A 26,799-nucleotide genomic window follows, 5' to 3' on the forward strand; every position below is an offset into this window, starting at 1 on the left:
CCATCTGTTCCATCCACTCCTTCAGCTCTAACTGTTCCATCCACTCCATCTGTTCCATCCACTCCACCCGTTCCATCCACTCCAGCTATTCCATCTGCTCCACCCACTCCACCCGTTCCACCCATTCCATCAGTTCCATCCATTCTATCCATTCTCATGTTTCAACCATTTTGTCCGTTTTTTATTTAATGCATCAGTTCCATGCATTGCATCCATTCCATCCATTTCTTCCGCTCTATCCACTTCATACATTCCATCCACTTCATCCGTTCCATCTACTTCATCCATTCCATCCACTTTATCCATTCTATCCACTCCACCCATTCCATCGATTCCACTCGCTCCACCCGCTCCACCCGTTCCACCCATTCCACCCGTTCCATCCGTTCCATCCGTTCTATCCACCCTCATGTTTCAACCATTCTGTCCGTTTTTTATTAAATGCATCCATTTCATCCATTGCATCCATTCCATCCATTTCATCCACTACATCCTCTTCATCCTTTGCGTCCACTTCATCCGTTCCATCCACTCCATCCGTGTGATCCACTTCATCCGTTTCATCCACTTCATCCGTTTCATCCGTTCCATCCACTTCTTCTGTTCTACTAAGTTTATCCATTTTATTTACATTGGGCGTTTTAGTTTTATGTTTGTTTGATGGGGATTCTATGCTGGATCGTTATCTTTGATTCAACAACCTTGGGTTACTGTTTATTGTGGTTGTTTATTCTGTTTGTGCTAAGAGTCGATTTTTAAGAGAAGAGACACGTTTTCAGTAATTTGTGGAAAGATGTGAGGTCTTTGGTGAGTCGAATGTGGGGTGGAAGTGAGTTCCACAGAGTGGGGGTCAAGGCTGAGAATGATGATCCACCTAACCTGACTGAGTTGGTGTTTGGTATCACTAGGAGGCGGGCAGAGCTTGATCTTAGAGTGTGCGGTGGATGGTAGGGTTTTAGCTTTACTTGAAGTTATTGAAGTCCGGTTTTATGCATTGCTCTGTGAGAGATGCATACGGTTTTGAAGGTCACCCTTCGTCCAGTCGGGAGGCAGTGGTGAGTTTTGAGAGGAGCTGGGAGGTGTGATCTTTTGGGACAAGTGCTAGTAGTAGTTTGGCTGCAGCATTTTGTGCACTTTGTAGTTTAGTCAGGTGGTATGCTTGGACTTCGAGGTAGAGGGAGTTAGCATAGTCCAGTCTTGACATTACAATTGATTGGACCGCGGCAAGTCTGTTGGGAAAGGAGAGGTATGGAAAAATGCACCTAAGAATTTTGAGGTGGTAGTGGAAGGACATCGAGACGTTGTTGACTTGGTGCGAGAGGGTTAGGTCAGAGTCGAGAGTACATCCAACGTTTTTTACTGAAGTTGAGGTTGTCGGGTGATGATGGCCAGGGTAGAGGGTGCGGAAGAAGTTTGTTGTTGCCACACACCATGATTTCAGTTTTTGTGGGGTTTAAAAGGAGGTGGTTTGTGGTCATCCAGTGATCAATGTCAAGTAGGCAGGCTGCGAAGACTAGCTGGCAGTTGGGTTTTGAGTTAAGGAGTTTTAGGATTAGTTGGGTGCCGTCTCTGTAGTTGTAGCACAGGATATTGTGTGAGCAGATTATTCGTGGGCGGGTGGACATATAGAGGTTGAACAGGAGGGCTGATAGGCATGCTCCTTGTGGAACTCTGGGGTTGACTGGTCGGGCGGTGGAGACAAAGGAGTAGAGGAGGGTTATTTGTTTCCCATTGTTAAGGAAGGATGCTATCCACTTGAGAGCGTTTCCACAGATTCCTGGGAGTGGAGGCGTTCAAGGAGGATTGAGTGGTTGATTATGTCAAAGGTGGCAGATAGGTCAAGAAGGATTAGTGCAGCACTTCTCGCAGAATATTGTCTTTTTAAGGTCATCCCAAATGGAGGTCAGGGTAGTTTTGGTTCCGTGTCGGGGTCTGAAACCTGATTAAGCGGGGTCTAGGAGATTTTTGGCTTTGACAAAGGCATTTAATTGGGAGTAAGCGGTTTGATGGATGAGTTTAGCAAGGAACCTGGTGTTTGAGATGGGGCATTAGTTTTTCGGGTCGAGAGGGTCGAGGCACTTTTTTTTAGGAGGGGCTTGACATGAGCAGTTTTGAATGCGTCGGGAAAGATTCCTGAGGAGAGGGACTTTTTTATGGTGGTTCTCTCGAATTTTCCAGCGCAGGTAGATGCAAATATTTCTTTGAGGGTTGAGGTAGGGCAGGGGTCTAGTGGGGAGCCGGATGGTTTCCGGGCAGAGAGAAGTTTGGTAAATTGGACAGTTGATATTGGTGTGAACGATGCAAAAGTCAGGTGGTTTACAGTTGCAGGCGGTGTGTTAGTCGGTAGGGTGGGTGGATTGTGCGTTGGGTGCAAGAGGGCCAGTTTTTTGATTAGGGAGTTTGTTCTTTCAAGAACAGTGGTGTAGAAGTGGAGAGAGAGTGAGTCACAGAGTGATTGAGAAGGGGTTGATTGGGTGGTGGTACATGATGGTATGGTGAATTCAGAGATGATTTTGGGGAGTTCTTTGCTGGGGTTTTCACAGTTGAGGATTCGAGAGTTGTAATGGGCTTATTTTGCTTTCCGGATTTTGGCTTTGTAGTGGTGATGGTGCTGGGCTAGGGTGGATCTGCTCAGGGTTGTTTTATCTTTCAGCCATTTGCGTTCGAGGGATTTGTATAGTTGTTTTGCAGTCTTGAGTTCTGGTGTAATCCATGTTGGAAAAGGGCCCTGGCGAGCGGATGATTGGCAAGTGGACGTGAGCAGGATTAACCAGGTATTGAGCCATGTGTCAAAGGCTTCAGGGGTTAAGTGTACATTGCGTGTGGAGGTAGGGGGAGGAGACTGAAAGAGTGTGTCAGCTAGGTCGGGAAGGATTTTTAGTTTCTTCCAGAATTTGTGTAGATTTGGAGGTTCTGGATTGGGTAAGGGGAGGGGGGTGAGTGAGCGAATGTTGAAAGGGACAATGAAGTGATCGGACTAGGTGATAGGGATGGGGGAATTTAGATGTATTTGGTTGTGGGAGCTGAAGATGGCATCAAGGGTGTGTCCTTTACAGTGAGTTGGCCTGTTTATGTGGGTACGTATGTTAATCGCGTTTAGGCAGTCAACCAGAGAGTGGGTCATTGGGTTGGTGGGTTTGCCAACCAGATATTGAAGAGTGAGGGTGGGATGGTTTAATTGGATGGTGGCTACCAAATCGCAAAGGTTGCTTGAGCATTGTTTGTATTAGCCAGGAGGTCTGTAGATGATTAGGAAGCTGTGGGAGAATGTTGGGAGAGGGATAGTTTGACGAGAAGTGATTCGCAGGAAGGGATGGTTGGCTGTTTGTTGATGATTGAGGTGGAGAAGTGTGACTTGAAGGCGATTGCTACTCCTCCTCCTCTAGAGGGTCGGTTAAGTGGGATGAGGGAGTAGTCTGGGGAAAGGCTTCATTGGTGATAGGGGTAAAGTCATCAGAGAACCAGGTTTCTGTGATAAAGACTTGATCTGGTATGTCTGAGGTGTTGAGGTCAAAGATGCTGTGTCTGTTTCTTGATACAGATCGGGCATTAAAGAGGATGCATTTTGCTTCGGTGCAGGAGGTTGATGCGGAAGTTGCAGGGGTGGAGGTTCGGAGGGGTGGGGGAGTGTGTTGGGGAGGTGGGGGGTGGGTGGAGGTGGTGAGGGGAGAGAGTGGAAACTGGGGGGTGGGAAACGGGGGATGGTCAATAGGAAGAGTAGGCGGGCGGTCGAGGTGGTGATTGTGGGAGGTGGGGTTGCACGGGTGTGTGAGTTTGGTTGGATTTGGGCCAAGGGATTCGAAGGTTGGGTGTGGGGGGTTAGGAGATCCGGTTGTGTTTGGTGAGAATTCAAGGGAGAGGGGTTTAAGTTAAGGTGGTGGTGATCGAGATTGGGAAATTGAGTTGGTAGGTCGAGACAGGAGTGGCGAGGAGTAATGAGAGATTGAGGGAGACCAGGTACATTTTGTTTTCATGGTTTTTGCTGCAGTTGGAGTGTGAGAGAGGGTAGGGGGTCCGAGGGTGAAAGGAATGCAGCTACTGTTCTTGCCAGGCGGGACATGCAGTTTTTAGAGAGGGGAAGAAGTGGGGTTTGGGGAGGATGTTTAGGGGAGTTGATGCAAGGAAGGGGGAGGAGGTGGTGGCAGGGCTGGGTGTGCCTGGGAGACTGAGTGGGCCGTTAGTTGGTGGGGCTGGGGGGGCGGGCAGGATGCTAGTGGGCAGGTGGGGGTAGGAGATGGGAGGAACATGGGTCTTTGGATGGTCGGCTCACCATTGGGGGCATGGTGGACAGCGAGTGGGCTGAGAATGTGGTGGCGGGGTTGGTTCTTCAGTTTTGGAAGTTGGATAGGGAGTGGGCTGAGGATGTGGTGGAGGGCGGGAAGGTTTGGGGAGGGAGGGAAGGGAAGTAGGGCGAGGAGGAAGGGAGGCTGGCGTGAGTGGGTCTCTTTCGCCGGACCACAGTGGGACTCATCGCATGGCTAAGTTTGAACTACGCTATAGTTGGCGTAGGATGTTTTGTTCACACTTTCCAAGTTCAACTATACCACAGGATGATATTATTCACACCTTCTGAGTTCAATTATACCACTGGGTGAGATTATTCACACTTTCTAAGTTTAGTAATACCACAATTATGGACAAATTCTAAGTTCAACTATACCACAGGGTGATTATTCACACTTTCTAAGTACAACTATACGACGGGATGATATTATTCACACATTGTAAGTACAACTATACCACAGGGTGATATTATTCACAGATTCCAAGCTCAATTATTTTATTTTTTTAAATGGTATAGTTTAATTTTAAACTTTTCATTTATTGGACTTGCTAATAGAATTTTTTTGTGTGTGTTTGTGTGTTTCTAGTGTTTGTCTAACTCTAGTATTTCTTGAAGAAATTGGCATATCGTGAAAATCGGTTTGTTTGATTTGCCGTTGAGCATCAGTACCCATCTTTCTTCTGCATCCATGTTCTGTTCAGAGATCTTAAAAAAGGTGCCAAATTGAAGTCTTTGTTCTGAGAGGTTGCCGCATTCCATCAAGAGATGGTGTAGTGTTTCTGGTTTCTGTGTCTCTGGACAGAAGCGACAGAATTGTTCCATTGAAGGGGTCTGCCTTGTTTTGGTTAGGCAGAAACGAGTAGGTATGATGTTCATCAGTATTTTCAGATATATTGATCAAATCTTTTTGTTCGGGAAAATAGTCAGATAAACTGGAATCTCGTTGATTGTCCTTATGTCCATTTTGCATTCTAAATTCAGGCTGTATTCTCTTTTCTGGTTGATTGTTTTAATCCAATCATTTCTCATAAGCTTTATCTTTGCTTTTTGGGGGTGCAATATGAGCATTTCGTGAGTAATATCCTCTTCTATCAGATGTTGGTCAAGGTAGTCTTTCCATTTGTGAAAGATGCTATTATTCATTGCGTTCGGGAATGATCTTAGGATTTGAATTGCTGGTGTTTTTCCATCTGCTAGCATCTTATGGTATAGATCAAGTTGTTTCCATGAGATGATCGAACTGATTGATTGTACTGCTTTTTCATGTCTTATTCTAGGCATTGAAAATGAGGGTGAGAGTTGTAAGATCTTACACCAGAAGCAGGCTTCTAGTTTTGTCCAGTTGTATGTGGTGGCGTGCATCATGGCTTCAGTTCCATATACAATGGTTGGGATCACTTTCTGCTTGTAGTATGTCGTTATGGGTTTGAATGAGTATTTCCCATATCTGCCCTGTATTACGCATCCTTCTCTTGCAAGCGATTGTGTTTTTTCTTCAGGTTACTGGTCCATTCCTTTTCTGATTTGGACTTGTTTATGGTAATTCCCAGATACTTGTTACGCTCACCTGGTATCCACAGGGACACCACCCAGCCGGGTTACTCTCTGGTATGCTTCTCAGATTTACCCTGATGTGGTCTGCGGGGAAGGTTCTGCCTGAAAATACAGGAAGACTGTGTTCAAGACTGACAGACTGGGGTAAGTATCCTCCCTCCACCCCGTATGATTTCAGTCCCTCTGGCGCCCTCTCCTCACCTTGTGGTAGAATTAGGCGTGCTCTCCGTCCTGCCTTCTTTGCAGGGGCGCGTTGTCTTTAATGGGCGAATGGGGTCCAGTTACTTCACTGACGCCGGCCCGTTTGATATTGTTCAGGTAGCTCTTATTGCTGGTCTTTAGTTTTGTTGCTATCCTGCATGCCTTTCTTTGTTTAAAATGTCTCTTTTTTCTCCCTTAGGTATGCAGAGCTTCAGCGCGGCGAACAGGCTTGGTTGAGCCCCGCTGGTAAATGATGGCGCATTAAGAGCGCTATGATGCAGTAAGTAAGTGCTATGTGCAGCGCTGCACAGTCTTGCCTTTGCTAACCTGTGTTTTCCTTCCTTGTAGGTTGCAGTGTTCTTCAGCACGAGTGGAATGTCCGGAGTGGTGCCAGCCGAGAGGCGACCAGCCAGGTAAGCCTTTTGAGCAGTTTGTAATTTGTAAATGTATCTACTGCTTTCTTAAATGTTGCCTCTATCTTTCTCTTTCAGGTCGTTCTGTCCGGGAAACGTGCAGATTAGAGGAAGCTGTTCTCAGTAGCTGCGAGTGTTTAAAGATGAAGACTGCAGGTAAGATGCTGCTGCTAAAGATGTTCATTTTGTCTCCTTGCAGGTTCTGCTTCTCTGAGTTTCGAGGGAATAGCTGGACACGGTGAGCATCACATTGCAAGCTGCAAAGTAGCGTGAAGCATGTTGTCTTGCTCAGGTGTGGTTTAAATAGCCCCAACAAAATAGTCCAGGTAAAGTAGTCCCTAGGCTGCCACACCCAAAACACTAGACCGCATAGCTTGGTTCTTAGGAACCAAGCTATGTGGATGCCTCCATGTTGGCTGACAATACAATAAAGTAGTTCCCAAGCACATTGTTTTTCATGGTGTATGAGCCTGGCGCTATAGGCACCAGGACTGGCCACATGAGGGCTTTTGAAGAGGATGCCAGGCTCTAGAGGCCCGAGTCCTGACTCCACCTGGCCAATGGGTTTGCCAGAGACAGTTTTGGGCGATGGTCGTGACAATACCTGAATGTAAATACTTTGTCTAGCTGATTTGCATTTAGAAGCAGTGTTAGTTGTTTTTTCTTCTTGTGATGAGTTTTGGTGAGAGACAGGACCTTCATTTTCTTTGTGTTGCTCATCAGTTCGTTCTGATCCATGCATTGGCCTAGTTGTAATAGACTATTTTGCAGTCCAGAAGTTGTTTTATCTAATAAAATTAAATCATCTGCATACATCAGGATTTTCAGTGGCGTGGAGTTTATCTTCGGTGGATTCAGGGCATCTAGCCAGAAGTGGGTCTCAATGTCGGCTGTAAACAGATTGTATAGCGTGGCTGCTAGAGGACAGTACGACGGGCGAACAGCTTTTCCATCTACTGCTGAAAGCCCCTGAAGTCATGCAGCAAAGGATCGTCTTGGGCAACAAAGGGCACAGACCAGTCCGCGGCACTACCACTCAGGTAGGATAGCACAAAAGCGACCCGTGATTGGTCATTCAGAAAGGCCCCTGGTCTACAAAGGAAGTGCAGGCGGCAATGGTTCATGAACATTGCAAACCTCTTGGGATCTCCTGTAAATCGTTCGGGCGGGGCCAAGGGAACTGATCAGGAAGGATTATCTGAACGGGATTGGCTGATGGTGTTGGCATCGAGGGCACGCTTCCCGGCAATGGTGCATGCCCTGCTTGTGACTGGAGAAGTTGCCGGCTTAAATCATTAGTGCGTTCTTTGGCTACTGTCAGCTCTCTCCTCAGGGTGTTGATCTCCTGCCTGGCTACATGTACTTCGGAACAGAGCTGCCCCAACATGTGGCCTAACTGGTCGGTTTCTGACGTTTCCATGATGTCCAGGTGGATTTTGATGTGAGGCTTTGTGTTCTGTAACGCTCACCTGGTATCCACAGCGACGTCACTCAGCCTGTTCTGACCTCTTACAACCTCAAATCCTTCCCTGGAGTCTACTCGACTGGAGACTGGGCCTGAAACACAGGATTGGAAGAGTTTAACTCCCTATTGTCTCTGTGTGCTTGAACCCCTTCTTCGCTGGGGTCCAACCCTTTCCTTTGATCCACAGCTCACCTTGTTTTCTTGGAAAGTGTGCTCTCCGTCCTGCTTTCAGTGCCGGGGCGCGTTGATTGATGCGGGCTTGTTGCTGCCTAGTTACTTCACTGGCAAGAGTCCGACAGGTAAGTATAATGAGTCTTTTGAACAGTTCTCTAACTTCGTTCCTTTCCTTCATTAGATGACGGCTGGCGTCCGGGGATAGCGATGTGCTGCTGAGATGAGTAGCGCTAAAGGTGAGTGAGAGCGCGATACGCGATGCAACCCTTTCATATTTGTATTGAACTGAGTCTTTTTCTGTGTCTTTTAGGTGCCGCAACATTTTCAGCGTGGATGCCAGTTATGAAGAAGAAATACGGTGAGTAAGCGTGGTATGCAGCGCCTCTAGATGTTTCCACGCTAACCTGGAGTGTCTTTTCCCTCTTGCAGTTGGATGAGAAGTTCTGGAGACAGAGTTCCCCCAGAGCGGCTGGGATTCAAGTAAGCGTTTGAAGCTCGTACAGTCTTTAAAAATAAGCAAAGATTTGCTGAATGCTTACTAATGCCTTTTTTCTGTTCTTTTCCCTTTTCCTTAGGAAGCGGCGTGCCGAAGATGCCCGCAGAACAGAAGAAGCGATGAATGATGAGCAGAAGCGCCGCAAGGTAAGGCTGTTCCTAACAGTGTTCTTGTTCTTGCAGGAGTTGAGTGCAGAAGAAAGATGCAGGCCTACTGGAGACCAATCCGAACACAGTGAGTGTCACGCTGCAGGTGCAGAAAACACAAAGCATGTTTCTCAGCCTGGGTGTGGCTTAAATAGTCTCTGGGTATCCCAGGTGTCTCTGGGCTGAACCACACCCAAAAGACTAGACTGCACACGCAGTTCTAGGAACCGAAATATGTGGGGGCATCCATCTTGTCCCCATCAATGCACTACAAGTCCAATCCCCAATGTTATCCTATGGGAGTGAGTGAGTCTGGTGCCACAAGCGCCAAGTCTGACTCCACGTGGGTCTTTGTAGGGATGAAGAGGCCCTTGAGGGCCATGTCGGTGATCGTGGCCTGGCTCCAGCCTGACATCTTGGAGGGCTGGGGCATGAGGGGCAGGAATCATGACAGTTGGTATGGATTGGTAAATATAGGTTGTGATACTTCTGCTAGTTTGGGTCTTGGGTTAAATTAATCTCTGGGATCTTTCTTATGCCATCTTTCTCACAGTAGTTGTCGTGCAGGAGATATAGATCTGGTTGTGTTCAGTGTTTCATTGGGCAAAGAGATTGTTGAGATTTCATCGTATGTTTCACAATATTTTGTGTCTTCACTAGAGTATGTCAGAGATCCATGTGTAATTTCTTCACATGATAGAGTGGAGTTGTCTGATTGACTAGGTATATCTGCATCGATTATTAGGAGGCTCGAGTTGTTTATTTGATTTTTTATTTCCGTGGATTCTTGTATTGACTGCTCATTGTGCATTGTTAGGTTGAGTAGATTGTCTAGTGTCGGAGTAGGATCTTAATTTTTTGTTGTTGGAACTGCTGTTCTCTTTCTGTCTTGTCTAGGTGTCACAGTCGGCTTGGTTTTATTTGGCGTGCCAGTTTTCTGTCGATCTTTCTTTCTGTTTTCTACGATGGCCTTCGGGATTGTCAGATTTCGTAGAAAGGCTCTTGATCCAGTTTGTTTCGATGGATGTTTGATTGTTTTTTTGACACATTCTTTGGTAGTTTTCCCTCCTTCTGCAAAGATCTGGAAGTTATCTTTTGTCGGAACTAGTATTGTGTTTGTGTTGACTGTCTGAACAATTGAAAAATTAGCAATTTGATTTGGTGGTGAGATCACCTTTATCACCTTTCATGCTGTTGGTGTGGGTCTCTGAGACAGGCAAACAGGGGTTGGTTGTACCAATCGTTCAATCACCAGAATCTGTGTTGGTAGCGTTTTTTGTGGTTGAGTTTTAAGCCATGCCATAGGTTCCTTAGTAAGGTGTTTTTTCTCCTCTCTATCTCCTCTAGCAATCTCGAAGAGTCTTTGTTGCCAGGCGCTGGATTTTTCAGCTTCTGAGTCTAGGCGTTTTTCTATTGTTGTCATTAAGTTTTCTGTGTACAATTGCTGGGAGTGCATCATTGCTAGTAATGTTGCTTTGTCTCTTATATTGTCGTTAGTTGTTTCGTATAGTTTGAGGAACGGTATCATTGATTGGGAGAGTACTGCTAGTAACATGTTTTGGAGTTCTAGCATAGTTGTTGGTAGCCTTTGATTGTAATTGTCTTCCTGTATGTCGCTATTCTGTTTTGGGGCATCTGTTGTAGGTTTAGGGTGCTTACTGTCATTTTCCTGCGCTGGAGTGTGGAAAGATTCTTCAGGTCCATAAGTAAATTGGGTGTGATCTGTTCCTTTTTCATCATTGGATGTGCTAGGTCTTTTTTTGGGAGCTGTTTACCGCTGTTCTGTACGTTGATGTTTTTAATCATATGTGTGGAGGTACAGTTTGCTGTTGTTGATTGTATCAAATCTCCAAATATTTCTTTCCTTTGTTCTGCACTGTTCATGATGGATTCTAATTTGGTAATGTCTAATGATAGACGTGCAACCTTGTTTACTGTAGTATTTGATTGATGTGGCAAGGGTTCTTTAAGAAGTTTTTGCGCTGTGTGGGTTTGAAGCCATTGAAGCTTAGCTAATTTTGCTTTTTCTCTCTTTGCCATCCCGGTTGTCGACAATCTTAGGGTCTGATTTGGACTTAGTAGTTTCGGTGGATTCTCAGGTTTGTGTTGTGCTGCGGGTTTCTTGGTGGTGGATCACTGGTTGTATTGCAATTTATTGGCTTGTTTTCCTGCTTGTTAGGGGGCTCTTTTATTGATGAGGGAGGCTATTGAGTTTGTATGATTTTTTGTTGAATTATCTTCTGCTGTCATCTTGTTGGTGAGATTAGTTGTGTTTAATGTCTCATATTGGGTATTAATCGGGCAGTTATCTGGGTCTTTCTGAGTAGTGTCTCTGTGTTCATTAGGGACAACTTCATCGATTGGTCTTATGTATTCTTGGTGGTTTCCAGCTGAGTACCATTCATTTGTGATATTATCTTCTTCATGCTGTTCTGGGTGGTTTTCCTTTCCCATCTCGGCTGGTCGTTTGCTGGGTTCCTGCTTTGTGGATTCTGTTAGCACTAGTCAGGATCAAAGGGAAAAAGGCCCCTGCAGTCTCCTGTTTTCTGATAGAGCATACACTGGTAAAGAGTATGGAGGGAGGGTTGGAACAAGTTCCAATTCTTTATTTAAAACTATATTAGATTTGATCACTCTTATCAGGGTTGCTTGTCAGGTCTGAGCAGGGACAAGGGGAGGTCCCCCTTGCAGTCAGTTTTGATCACTCGTATCAGGGTTGCTTATCAGGTCTGAGCAGGGACAAGGGGAGGTTCCCCCTGCAGGCTTTTGTGATCTGTGTGTTCGGAATAGTTCCAACAGTGTTGGTTCTTATGATGCCTGGGGCACTGAATGGTCATCTGTGCAGTCCGCTAACTAGTTGTTCCAAGTTTCCCAATGTGTTGTAAAAGTAAATGGGATACTATGTTAGTATTGTGCTTTGAAAGAGGCTTTGTATATATTTTTATCCTAGTATCAGCTGATAGCAGGTTGTAGCGTGTTCTTTCAGTTCCGGGAGCGAAGCCTCTCTCTAGGTGCCTGGCGAAGGTGGCGGGTCGGGAAGAAGCTGTTTACTTCATCGGTCCGTGCGTGTGCGCACTGAAAAGTTGTGTCCTGACGGCTTGTGCCAGCGGCGATTTGGTATCAGTCAGCGGAGGCAGCTAGAGAAGGTCCGTGGGGACTGGAGCTTGCTTGTGCTGGGGATCAGAGCTCGTTGGAAGGAAGCCACGGGCCGCAGCTGGGCGGGGGTATATGTTCTTTGGCTGTGAGTTGGTTGTGATTTCAGGATCGAGGGGGCAGGAGGGAGTCACAGTTGTCTGCCTGTAGATAGTCTCTTACCTCCACGCTTACCTCAGGGTATGGAAAAGGTTTAACCCGATGTGCTGGTTTGAAGTAACCTTGATCTTGGCACAGCGCCGTGGAGCCCGCAGATCCTAAAGACTGAAAGACTCTGCAGCAGATTATGTGGCCACTCCGCGGCTTCTTGGGCATTTTGTATGACTTAAGTTGATGGAAGTAGAAAGAGGACAAAGTTCCACTAATGATTCACAAAGAATAGGAACAGGGATGCAGTGTTCTTTCCTCTTCAAAGACCGAAAGACTCTGCAGCAGACTCCGCCCAACTATACCACAGGATGATATTATTCACATCTTCTATGTTCAATTATACCACAGGATGATATTATTCACACTTTCTAAGTTCAGTTATACCACAGTTAGGGACACATTCTAAGTTCAATTAAACCACAGGATGATGTTATTCACACTTTCTAAGTTTGCCTATACAGCCATTAGGTACACTTACAGGATGATATGATTCACACTCTTTCTAAGTTCAATTATACCACTGGGTGACATTATTCACAGTTTCTAGGTTCAGCTATGCCACAGGATGATATTATTCATACCTTCTAAGTTCAACTATACCAATAGGGTGAGATTATTCACAGATTCCAAGTTCCACTATACCACAGGATGATATTATTCACACTTTCTAAGTTCAGTTATACCACAGTTAGGCACACATTCTAAGTTCAACTGAACCACAGGAAGATATTATTCACGCTTTCTAAGTTCATATATACCACAGTTAGACACACTTTCTAATTCGGTTGTAGCACAGGATGATATTATTCACACTTTATAAGTTCAGTTTTATCACAGTTAGGCACACATTCTAAGTTCAACTGAACCACAGGAAGATATTATTCACACTTTCTAAGTTTATATATACCACAGTTAGGCACACTTTCTAATTCGGTTCTAGCACAGGATGATATTATTCACAAATTCTATGTTCAGTTATACCACAGTCTACGTTCAGCTATACGACAGGATGATTATTCACAGCTTCTAAGTTCAACTATACCACAATTATGCTATTAGGCACACTTTCTAAATTCAACTTTGGGACAGTGAGGTGATTAGGCACACTTTGAATTTGTGAGGTGTGTGCAGACTATCTAGATGTGAGATTTAGCTCAGTTAAACAAATCATGCGCGCTAAATGTTGTTGGGGTTACAGTCTAGATGGAACAATTTACAACAGCAGGGCTTGTAGGTTTGTGTGGTAGGGTTGTCAAGTGGAGGGCTCGGGGCCAACAAAAAAGGACTAAACTTACCAAATGCCCCTACTAACACTCACCAGCTTCCAAGTGGGAAATGGAGCCAGTGGGGGCACAATGAGTCGTTAGACTCGAACAAAACCCACTCTGACAAATGGGAGGGGGGTGGGCGGATCGAGGGGGTGGGAAGCATGGTGAAACCAGGAAGAGGGAGCAGGGTGGATTAGGGAGGCAGGTGGTCAAGTGGGGACCTCGGGGCCAACACAAAAGGACTAAAACTTACCAAATGCTCCAACCAACACTCACCGGATTCCAGGTGGGAAATGAAGCTGGTGGGGGCACAATTAGTCGTTAGACTGACAAATCATAAATAATCTGACAAAACAATGTCACAGAAATTGTATAGGTTCAGCATAAAAATTGTCTCCCATAGAGAATGTGGCTGCTACGAAGCCGTAGACCGTTTAACTGCCACTGCTTTATATGGGAAATCTGAAAACATAGTGTGTTTAAGCCTTGGTACTTCTATATCCAGAAATCATATGAAGACATAGAAACAATAGCCAAAAAGGATCCCAAGAGCTAGGACATTTTGAAAACAACTTATTGGACACATACTACTCCAACAGGAGTACTGCTTTGTAAACTATGTGCCTGTACCACATTGCCCAAAACTTCTCATTAAAAAATAACATTAAACCAGATGAGAAAAAAGGTAACCACAGAGTTGAAAGTTGTAAAGACAGCCTGGTGAAACTTACCAAATGCTACCTTATTAATCATATAAAACTAAAAACAAGAGAAAGTACACTCACACGCACACCGAAAGACAAAAAACAAGCGCCAGCACTTGTATATGTGTCAGAATGTTCCTCATAAAGCATGCAAATTAAAAGATGCATTAATAAACATTGGACAATACTGAAAAGTGATGAAAGAACCAAGAACCTCTTCTCAGATGTCCCCACGTATGCCTACCAGAGATCCAGCAATTTGAGAGACTTGTCAGTCAACACCAGAGACACTACAACGAAAAGGAGCAAACCAAAGAGAACAGGAACTTTTCCTTGTCTAAACTGTAGCAATTGCAACAATATCATCAAAGGCGGACTAGTTCCACACCCATATACAGGAGAGAAGATCACAATCAGATGCTATGCTACTTGTAATACAGAAAATTGTGTTTACTGCATACAGTGCATGTGTGGACTGTACTATGTAGGAGAAACAAGACGTAAATTAACAACTCACATGAATGAGCACAAGTCATGTATAAATAACCACAATGTGAACTCAGCTGTTGCACGACACTTTAATGAAAAGAAACACAATATCTCACAGGTTAAGTTCCAAATCCTGGAAACTATTGAAGCACAAGACTCCAATATTGATATGAAAAAAAGAAGGCAACAGAAAGAAGCATACTGGATAGACCGTTTAGAAGCATTGTCCCCAAGAGGACCCAATGAGGAGTTTGATCTTAATTGCTTCTTATAACAACAATGTGATGGTGTGTGTGCTCACCGGGACAATTTTCACAGTATCCCTAATTAAATATAATTAAAAGTAATATCTGACTGAAATGTTCAGGTGTTATCAGGATGGACGTGTAAAAAACAACACATTTTTATTTTTATTTTCATTTTCATCTTTTCTTGATATAAGTATTCACGCATGCCTTTTCTGCCTTTATAAATATTTGTTATGTACATTATAGTTTGCAATAGACACATCACTTTAAATACATGCACATAACTTGTTAAATAGTAAGTTACATGGTACATCAGTTGTTGAAGAGATAATACTTAAATATATAACATATCCACCCTCACCAAAATGGCTGACGCGCGTTGGTGCATGTGGCCATGTTGGTACCAAGCGTTGACATTGCAACGCCTCGGACCGCGGCCAGCATTGGCTGACCATGAATGAGGAAGAAGGATCGAGCTCCCGGCAAGGTAAGAGGATTCAGAGTAAACGTGATCGGCGATCGCTTCTGCAAATATATGGTTTATGTTGCCACAGTGTTTATTGTCTCCCTAACGTGGGCCCTACCTGCTATTTTACAGTGATATTTACGAGATAAGGAATCTACTCATATGTTATACGGCAAACAGGTCAGTGGCACTAGAATAGCCAACCACTAGTCACAATACAATTAGAGGGCAGGACAATGATGCTTTACAATAGCACTGGGTGCACTGCATGAGTAATGCAACAGAATAGCAAGTAAACACTGATACATTTTAATAAATATGGTAAATAAGGAGTCAACATGATCACAACATTGAATGTATACACACTGGGCAATAAAGAGATGGAGGATTTAAAGGTGTTGCCACAAACAATTACCGTAATCAAATGAATTTATGAAATTTGCTTTCTCATGTCTTCTCTTACCTTTTGGATGTTCTTTTGTAATTGTGGGCGCCCTGTATATCTTAAATGGATCAAATGTGTCACATTAATGCTCTATGTCAATACATTTTGATGTGCTGTAATTTATGAATCGCATCAAAATATATTTTTTGTGCATATGAATACGTTTGAATTTATAACCCGGCTCTGAAGAAGGAAAATATTCCGAAATGCATTAGCCACATGGGTTTTGTTTGCCTCAAATAAAGCATTAGCCTAATTGGTGAAGCTGAAAATTTGAAAACTGGGATATTTGAAACTATAAAATATCTTGTGGAATAAAAAAAATTTCAACACAACTAAAATGGAATGAAAATGTATATACAAACATACTGAAATTGCTGAACCCAATGTGGGTAATAAGGGTGTGCGGCCCACACCGAAGGCTTAATAGTCTTGGTCTTTTTTTCATAATCATATAAAGCTGTCATTAAAAACTCCTCAACACAAAGAACTGTACTACATGGCCCTACTGCAACTTTTGAAACCATGGAGAAAAGAAGAACATTTATTAGACACCCATGCCTCCTATGAAGATGCTTTCCATGCAACTGAAAGTTCCATAACAGATTGTTTTGGTTGACAAAGCTCCATTTTCTTTTTCTGTGCTTGTTCAGCGGGGCAGGGTCTAAAGCAGCTTCAACAGGGGGAAGCTGCTCTGTGCTTGTGGACGCGATGGGAGAAGTCGAGCTGGTGGCTGTGTTGGTGTTGGTTAATGTACTTCTCAAGTTATGTTTTGGAGCCGTTGGGGGAGACATGAGTAGAGTCAGTAATGTATGTGGTTGAGTGTCGAGTATTTTGATTTTCTCGCCTTGTCCGACAATGATTTGTCAGAGGTTATACAGTTCTTACAAAGATCAAAGAAAAAAAATATAAAAATAAGTCTTCCTCACTCACTGTTCCCCCCTGGTCACACGCAGACCACTGCAGACCACTCACTTGCCCTCCACTTTCCGTGCCATGCTCTGCACCAATGTGTTTTTAAAGGTACAGCCTCTGCTTCCTCTCAGTGCCACAACGTTGAATGTCTGATTCAAAAACAAAAGAAATGTCTGTCAGACCACCACAGACTTTCCCGCCACTTTCTGCAACATGTATGTAGAGTTCACAATAGAGGAGTGCAGCTTGATTGCACCCTCTGCCATTGCAGGCTGCCCCTTTAAAACCTCTGACTGAGAACAGGGAGGCAATCAAATTGGGCATGTAAGTAGGGTTGCTGCATTTTGGTGTGATAGCTGGGCATAAATAATTCCATCCTTGCAGTGCCCACTGTATCCAGCAATATCAGAACATTCTGTGATTTTCTGAACAGCACGAATGCTGCATCTTCATATCATTACTGAGTGTAAGAAATTCCCAGTGCATACTGCACCTATTGATAGCAGATATGCATGTGCTTTTCAAGAGATCAGCAATGCTGCATCTTCATGTGATAACTGGGCATAAGAAAATCAATCCTTGCAGTACTCATTGCACGTTTCGGAACCAGATCTTTCTGTGCTTTTCAGGAGAGCAGGATTTTTGCATCTTGATGTTATAACAGGGTATGAGGAAATCCATCTTTGCAGTCCATACTGCACCTATTAATAGCAGATCTTTCTGTGCTGTAGTGGAAAATAGCAATGCTGGACTTGATGTGACAACTGGGCATAAGTAAATCAATCTTTGGAGTGCTCACTGCCTACATCGGACAATATCAAAATAGTACTGCCTAATGTGTGTTTAAATGTGCTTTTTATCAAAATATTAAAGAACACATTTCACACACAAGTTGGGATTGATTACTGCACAGGTACGGCAATGATTGTGCTGTGTTACATTTGCTGGGTGCTGTAGTTTAGCTGTTAGTGTCACTGCATGTGCCCATTGCAGATGCCCAAATTCCAAAGCCTAGCAATTGCCAATTGAGAGGTTATCTGCTGTGTTAATGTAAACACTCGCAGATATTGGGAGTACTTGGGTTTTGATGACAATACTTGCCATAAGTATGCGGGCTTCCGATGGCAATTTCTGGCAATGGTTTGTGCTTCTGCTATTATGTTATGGCACTGCCCACCAAAGACTGAAAAAATGGGTGTTTGATGGCAATACCTTATACCTGGCAAATATAGCCTCCTTACCTTTGGAATAATATGAGCACAACACGCAAATCGACGCATTTGGTGGCAACGTAGTGCAGTACAATCTAATATGATGTTGCTATCTGCGAAAAGGTGTCAGCCCTCGGACATGTGATTGCAGTGCTAGCAAACGCCAATCGACAGACTATGCATGACCCACATCTGTTGGCGTTAGTCCCACACGCGGCTGAGCAAGCTTTTCGTATTACCCCATTGAACATTGATAATTGTGCAGTAGCGCAATCACAATAAAAGCCCAAATGCCCGAATGTGTCCACAAAACGAGCCCAGGCAAATGAACAGGACTGCACGTGTTTGAATACAGATTAGCCATTGCATAAATGGGTCTGCTGTGAAATCACGTGAGGTGTTCTCTTCTGCAAACAGCAAGGCAGACACAATATGCGAGCAAGCAGTGATGCATAAACGCAATGTATTCTCACCAACAAGGGGTTTGTTGGATTTGCCTAGTTAAATATTTCTTAAGCATTTTTTAATTGCCAGCATATGTTGAACATCATACAGCATTCCACGGAAAGGGCTCTGCATCTGTCATGACTTCCTGGAACTAATCCCTCTTTAATGCACTTGCATCGTTTGCATTGCTACCGGCTTTGCGTCTGTTTACAGCCCCCCGAGTGGAGGAGAATGCAAGTAAGCAATCGGGATGGGAGAAGACTCTAATTAAACAGATACTTGAATGATAACAGGATTTAACACTCCTCGTTTCGGTGAATATTCTTTTTAAGGGAAAGAGACATTAAAGATGGCTAATTCCGAATTTTACAATGCTCTGTCATCACAAATGAGTGGACCGTTTAGTGAAATGGATATATATTCACATCAGGTCGTTTTCTAGATATGTGTTATTTATGCACAGTTTGATAAAGCACTTTGGGAATTCATGTATGGCAAATATTCAATTTCTGCAGGATGCAAGCACCACGTTCTGAGCATATCATGTAGATGGCATTCTGAGGTGCTCCCCAGTGTCTGCTGTAAGCCTATCATACATCAGTGCTCAAACAATCCTGCCACCGGCCATTGATGTATGGAAGGCGGTAACCATCAGATCACTTGGACGGGCAAAATGATCCCATACACACGCACACGTCGACGTGGCGAAGAAGGGCACATTGCATTTCTTGAAATCATGCTGATATAAGAGGCACACTCTCTGGGCATGTGTATTTTGATCTCACGTGATTTTTTTTTTTTTGTTTTTGTTTTTTGAATGTTGATGTTTTACTATTCTAATCAAGAATTTGAATATGAGTTTTGTAATGATCTGTACCGCCTGATGCATCACTGGCGGTTTATGTAGTTGTATTTGAATTTGAAATAATCTCTCACATTCACACTGCATTACCTTCTCTAAGAACCTGAGTTATGTAACGAATTGTATCGATTGATGCACTTGCTTGAGGTTTTGGAAGTTGAATTCTGTAATCTTGAAACTGAAATTTAAATTATTTATTTTAAATGGTGCATTGCTGAATTGTAAATACATTTTAAATGCATTTTTCGTATAATTTTGTTCTCAAATGATGTTTTATATTAAGAATTGAATGTTGTGTAAAATCCTGATTTTAGGATTATATCACAATAAAGTTGTATTATTATTATTTCTTTAAATCATGTAGATAAAAGAGGCACAATCTCTGGTCATGTTCTTTTTTGATCTCACGTGCTTTTTTAACACACAACTTGGAATATGTAATATTTCTCTATGCATTGTCTTGTCTAAAATAAACACAACATGCCAAACAATTAAACACCCTGCACTCAATGTAGCCAAATTCTGTGGGGAAGAGGTTCAGACCCAGGCCAGAAAAAAGATAAATTTCCATTGTATGCCCCCTTGCCTGTTTTTGATGAATTCCTAAAAATGATCTTTCGCTCTGAGAACACCTAATCAGTTTTCATGGTCATCATTTTAGTAATATATAAGGGGTTTGTGACTCGGGCTGGCAATGGGAATATATGTGATTGTGAGGCACACACTGGGTAGCCCCATAATGGAATGTAGGTCCCCAATGATGATAAATATAGAATGAGCCAAAACTTCCTTATGTAAGCTGGGGGTACCAAGGAACATGCAGTAAATCACTGAGTGTTGTAGGGGACAAAGGCTTCGTGGATGATGTTTTTATGACCTCATATGACATATTGCTTCGGATTTCGGTCCCCAAGTTAGACAAAAATTGCACAATCTCCTAAACATTCGGGACATTTTGTCAATGTTGCCTGCCCCAACCTCATTGCCCTGAATCAATATTCGACGATTCAGGGCTTTGAACAGGGTGGTTAAGTGAGCAACACAGTTGGAGGATCAGCTTGCAAGATTTAGAGAGGGCTAGTCACTCGAACCTTGTGGCCTTTACTACAGTCAGTACAAGCTGGAGTAAATGAGAACTGTATTGGAGTCTGAAACCAGCTCAATGGCTCAGCAGACCTGTGTGATGCTGAAGCATGTTGTCGCGTTATGTGAACTCTGGATAATATTCTCCCAAATAACCCCCCACCTGTATTTCGAAAATATGTGCTAGGAGTTCATTTTGGCTGTATATCGTTTATATATTAGAATTCAATGAAAAAACTTTGTTAAGGGGACGTAATGGTTAAGTTGCACTAATAAAAACCTTTGAAATTCACTGAATAAATGTGTTAAAGGGACATTATGGTTACGATGCACTAATAAAAACCTATGAAATTCAAAGAAAAAACTTTGTTTAAGGGATGTTATGGTTTCAAGTAAAATCAAAAAACCCCAGAAATTTGCCAGTTATGGTAAGCTAAACAACCATAACTTGTACCACCACCGTGCACTGCTAAGATTAACACCCAGGACATCAAAGATGACATCACAAATGTCATTGATGACATCACTGATGACATCACATGTGAAATACATTTTGATGAAAAGTCCCTACAAGGAGATGTGTTTATATTGTTGGTAACAAGATGTCAGGGGTGATTGGGATACCTATCACAAACTACTTAATATATTAAAGAATGTATTCATCTAATATCGTTGTATTGGAGTGTTGTCGTTAATACAGAAACCTAATCATATATAAACATAGGCAATGACTGCAGCATGCACCATAGAAGTACACTATTTATAATCTTGTAATTTTGGATATAACAATAATGAATGCTACCGTATCAGAGTTTTGAGTAATGTTAAACATGTAATAACAAGCTAACAATTCAAGACTTACAGCACTTGTGCTGGTACAAACAATATATATGAAGAACCACAATGCATACAAGTCAGAGGCACATACAGGGACACTAAAGTAAAGAAGAAAGAAACTGCATCATCAGAAAATGTTAATGACATTTAAAGTTTATCTTCATGTATACAAATGAATTGTGTGTTTGAGGCCTGCTCATTTCCCCATGTATGCGCACCATGAGCTGAGCTCAAACCCTAAGGAAAGTACTCAAAGAACATAGGACAAGGTTAACGTCTAGATATATAGCACCTTTTTCAATTGTATTATTCTGACTGCCAGTGAACAAAACCACCTGGCCTATATATGTCAATAAACAAAAACAAGTGGCCCAGATATGTGATGTCCTCAGTGATGTCATCAATGACATTGGTGATGTCATCTTTGATGTCCAGGGTGTTAGTCTTAGCAGTGCACGGTGGTGGCGCAAGTAATGGTTATTTAGCTTACCATAACTGGAGAATTTCTGTTTTTTTATTTTACTTGAAACCATAACATCCCTTTATCAAAGTTTTTCCTTTGAATTTCATCGGTTTTTATTAGTCCAACTTAACCATAACGCCCCTTTAACAAAGTTTTTTCAATGAATTTCATAGGTTTTTACCAGTTCATGCTATTTTCCTACAACTTACTAATATCATATTTACCCAATATAGCAATGTTTGTGTCCAATTTACAAAGTGTCACCTTAGAACTCTGCCATTTCCCACCTTCTGGAATCATTTGTAACACTTCCATACACTTTTTGCAACTATTTCAACTACTTTTGCATCCATAGACGTCTACGAACATCTGACTTCATAGCGGACCTTCCGGACAGTGGCACATGACCATGTGCTGGCGTGTGGCATGATGACGTGTCCGAAAAACCATGCACACTTCACAATAAGATCTCTGCTTCGCGGACAGTTCAGAACTGCATTTTCTACTGATATAGGATCTTTCAACTTCAAAATTTTCCTTGCACAGCTCCAACACCTATTCCTACTCATTATCCATTAATAATCTAGTACACAGTACATACTTGTAGCAAAACTGCTATTTATCTTAAAATGACATCAGCTAATGCCATCCCTCCTCCCTAAGAGCCAACACCACTGTTGTAATCAAGTAGCATGAGAAACACTGCCCCCTACCTTAGAAATAACACACGTGCAACATTTTCCCTTGTCCACCTACCCCTCCATATTAGTGTTTGGTTCCTCTTCCCTCATTTCCCTCCCCACCTTTCGTTCTCAGCTCTCCTTTAAAAAAAATACATCCAAAAATAACAAAAGACATATTCCTTTAGGAACCACCTTTCACAGTTACAAAATAGAACAAAAAAAACATGTATAGACTCCCTCTACTTTATATTTCTCAGTAAAGTACATACACTCAATAAGATTTTCCAACATTTCCATTTGCATTTTGTGTTATGCTAATGGGAATATTGTGGCGTTCATCCTCCGTTCCAGGGACTGGGATGGTGGATACTGGCCCAGCAGCCCAAGTTATCAGCCCAAGCGAAGCAAGGGTGGATAACAAGGTCTCTGTACCATTATCCCCCCATTCCAGTCCCTGAAATGGGGGATTAAGGCCATTAGCACCCTAGGTTCCCAAAGCGGGAACCCAGGGTGCTAAAAAAGAGGATTTTTCTTCCGGAAAATCCTTTTCCAAGAAGGCCACCATGGAAACTGAAGGCGACGGTTCCATACAGAGCTCCTCTTCGCTTTCCATGGCAGCCTGCAGAAGGCAAAAAGAGAACCCTATGACCATATTACCACGAGCATATTTTTCTTCCCTTTAAGATCTATCCTAATTTCGAATAACTTTACCACAAAGCCAGTCCCAGGTGGACATGGCCACTTTAATCCTGTTTTGTCCAGGCCAGTAGCCAGATTGTCCTGATCATGACCTTATTCCATGACCCGGATAATCTGGCCACTGCCCATGGCCACAGGCTAGCCCTCAGTCACTAAAGGTATACCTCTATTTTTTGTAGCTACATTATGACACTTGTCCAATAATAAAACACTGGCATATTTGCAAAACCATGCTTGTAGGTCCTTGCCAATGCTCCTTATGCAAGTTGGCTGGAATTCCACCCATGTTGTATTTTTTCAAAAGTGGCAAATGTATGCACATACAATCGTCATATAACCTAGCCCCCACTTGACAAAATCCATTCAGACTTTACGAAAACATCTATATCTAGATTTATAATCTTTTTGCAAAACGTTGTGTAGATTTGTCAATTGGCACCACATTTATAAGCATTTAAAATATTTTGGGACCCCCCCTAATTGTGCTACCTCTTGACAGAATCCCACCAAACTTCGCACAAACATGTATATCTAGATCTATTATCTGTTTGCCAAATGAAGTGTAAATTCATCAAATGGCACCTCGTTTATAAGCCTTTAGGTTATTTTGGGACCCTCCCCTCTAATTTTGCCCCTCTTCACAAAATCCCACCAAACTTCGCAAAAAACATTCATATCTAAATGTATTATGGGTTTCCCAAATTAAATGAAGATTCGTCAAATGGCACCTAATTTATAAGCCTTTACATTATTTTGGGACTCCCCCTCTAATTTTGTCCCCTCATGACAGAATCCCACCAATCTTTGCATACTCACTCGGAATCAGGTCCGAAATAGACATGCAACTGTTCATGCAGTTCCATTAAGTGGTGCCAAAGTTATAAGCCATCCAAGAACTGCATTTCACCAACCCTGTAATGCTGAGGTGTCCGCAAACTTTTCAGGACTGTTTGTGAACATCCGAACTGCTCGCAGACTTTCGCGGCAAGAAACACCCATTTTTTTGCTTCTTGCAGCCATATCCCATCCCATCCTCATCACCCCTCACCTCCCCAGAGATTATTTGATAATTTTGTGCAATGTTGTGTTTTTTAATATGTTTTTACCGCGATGTCCGCGGACACCGACCGATGTCTGCAAATCCAAGATGGCGGCCGTTTCCAAAAATCTGACGCACTTCACTCTCTTAACCATCCAATCAGCAAACAAGTTGCATGTCCGCGGACATGACACAAGCCGATTAACCAATCGGTGTCCTTTCTGCGGAGCGAACAGGGAAGTGTGTCCGTGGACCGGACATAGATATCACACATTTTGTGTGACCTACTTTTTGGTAATTTTAAAAGAACTACTGGACGGACTTTCAACCAATTTACAAAAGCACGCTTTCGGGACCACGCCACTGCTCCTGTCGCAAATTTGGTGAAAATCCGTCCAGCGGTTTGGGCTGTAGGCGTGAGCATAGTTTTTTCCCCATTCAGTCTATGGGAAAAAAATAAGTTTTGGGACCCCCTCTATAACTTTGCTCCCCGCGGACCAAACCTCACCAAACTTTGCAAATAAATTCAGAGTGGGACATATACTTTTTATTGCAAGGTTTGGTGTGGATTCGACCAGGGGGGGCAAAATTATAAGCCGCCCAAAAAGTGCTCTTTCTATGGGTTTAGCAACTTAACCATAACTACACGGCCACCGTATTACACAGCCATGGTTGTGGCTGTGTAGTTATGGTTAAGTTGCTAATCGCATAGGAAGAGCACTTTTTGGGCGGTTTATAACTACGGCCATGCACCCAAGACTCTAGGCCCTGGCCACAACCACCGCAGCATATCACACCCATAGATCACACCCATAGAATCAAACTTTTTAACCATGCAACATGGGCATTTTTTATGTCCGCGGACACCTAAAGTGTTCTAAGACCAGTTTTATTTTGCTAGCGTACATTACGGACAGGAATAGTGTCCTTAGGAGACCCCCGTTAGCCCAATTACGGACATCCCGGACACCGCACATGTTCTTAAAACAGTTTCAACTTGCCCGTGGACAGTACGAACAGGAATAGTGTCCTTAGGACACCCCCCTGTCCGCGGACATGACGAACACAACAGGAGTACCTGCCACCTAAATAAATACAGCATTTGACCCATCTCTTACTCCCCTACCCTACCAAAATGCTCTTACACACCAACACACTTGCCAAAGTTGTATTTCTCCACCATTTGTCACCGCACTGTCCGCGGTTGTCTACGGATCCAAGATGGAAGAAGTTTCCAAAAATCAGACGCATTTCACGCTCTTCAGCATCCAATCAGCGGACACGTCGCATGTCCGTGGACATGACGTAAGTCTATTGGCCAATCAGGACACTATCCTCGGAGCGAACAGGGAATTGTGTCCGCGCAGCGGACATAGATATCACTAATTTTTTGTGACCTACTTTTTGTTTGTTTTTAAAAAAACTACTGGATGGATTTTCACTACATTTACAAAAGTACGCTTTCGGGACCAAGCCGCTGCTCCTGCCGCAAATTTGGTGAAAATCCGTTCAGCGGTTTGAGCTGTAGGCGTGAGCAAAGTTTTTTCCCCATTCAGTCTATGGGAAAAAATAAGTTTTGGGACCCCCCCTATAACTTTGCCCCCCCTGGACCAAACCTCACCAACTTTGCAAAATAATTCAGAGTGGGCCATATACTTATTTTTTTTTGTTGCAAAGTTTGGTGTCGATTCGTCCAGGGGGGGCAAAGTTATAAGCCGCCCAAAAAGTGCTCTTCCTATGGGAATAGCAACTTAACCATAACCACTATCGTGGCTGTGTAATTAGCCATTTTTAGCAAAGTCACGCTGTATATTGGAGTCATAAACATCAATGCCTAAACCCTTTCCCTAGGGGCAACCAATTAACTTATTCACATCCTATGTTATCTCATTGCATTATTGGAGTGGTGTTCCCTGAATACCTTGCCTGACCCCTTAAGGTCTTTGCCAAAGAGAGGCGTGTCTATAGTCTCAAACTCTTGGAAAACTTCTACCAATTGGGTGGTAGCAGCTTGTTTAGTTCCAATATAATTTTAAAAAATTGGCACTACATATACACAACATACAATATGATATAACATTTGGTGTTGTGTTATATTACTGTGCAATACCAGGTATAGTGGTTTCAGGGCATTTTAATATATAAGTGTTACAGTTACCAATTATTACCCACATTGTGGTGCTCGATTTCCTTCCTTAGAAGGATGAAATGATGAGTCATACCAGCAGGGTTTCAAAGACTTATCCCCGAAACAGCACCTCCTTTTCAGCTGTGAATGCACTAATAAAAGAGCTTTCTACCCATCCAAAATGAACTAATGGTCTTGCCTGAAATTGTTGCCAATTCAAAAATAGTGAGGGGGAAGCATTCTTTCATTGCTATTTCCAAATGGTGCAGTATCTTTGGCAAAGATAGAGATTTACATGAAGTGGCTGATAGCCCAGCTGGAAAGTATCCGCTATTCAAGAAATTTGGTTGTCGTTCTCTGCAAATTCAAATGTTTGGAAAAGTGCAGCTGGTGGACATGGGCAAATGTCTTTGTGAGGGCACCTGGGCAGTTTGCGAATATGTGAATAGCTGATATTCTCGGGACTCTTAACTCTCAGAAACTTTTGTACACAAGTTAGCCAAGGCTTGCCCATGTACGCATATGGTCCATTGATCTAATCCTGGGAGTGGTATCAAATGTCCCTACCCTCTGCTAAGGATGCCGTACAGATTTCTTAAATCTAGGTTTTCTTGAAAAGCACCTATGCTGGTAACTCCAGGGTGTTCATTTCCCCTAGCCCATGATCTCAGGTGTGATTGCATCTACGGAGATTTGCATACATGTGAAGCACTCTGTGATTTGAGCTTGGGGATCCAGCTGCAGAAGGATGTGTTTGCACTAATGCCTCTTTTCA

This window comes from Ambystoma mexicanum, chromosome 7q, assembly GCF_040938575.1.
Source record: "Ambystoma mexicanum isolate Mex_15411 chromosome 7q, UKY_AmexF1_1, whole genome shotgun sequence".
Classification (NCBI taxonomy): Eukaryota; Metazoa; Chordata; class Amphibia; order Caudata; family Ambystomatidae; genus Ambystoma; species Ambystoma mexicanum.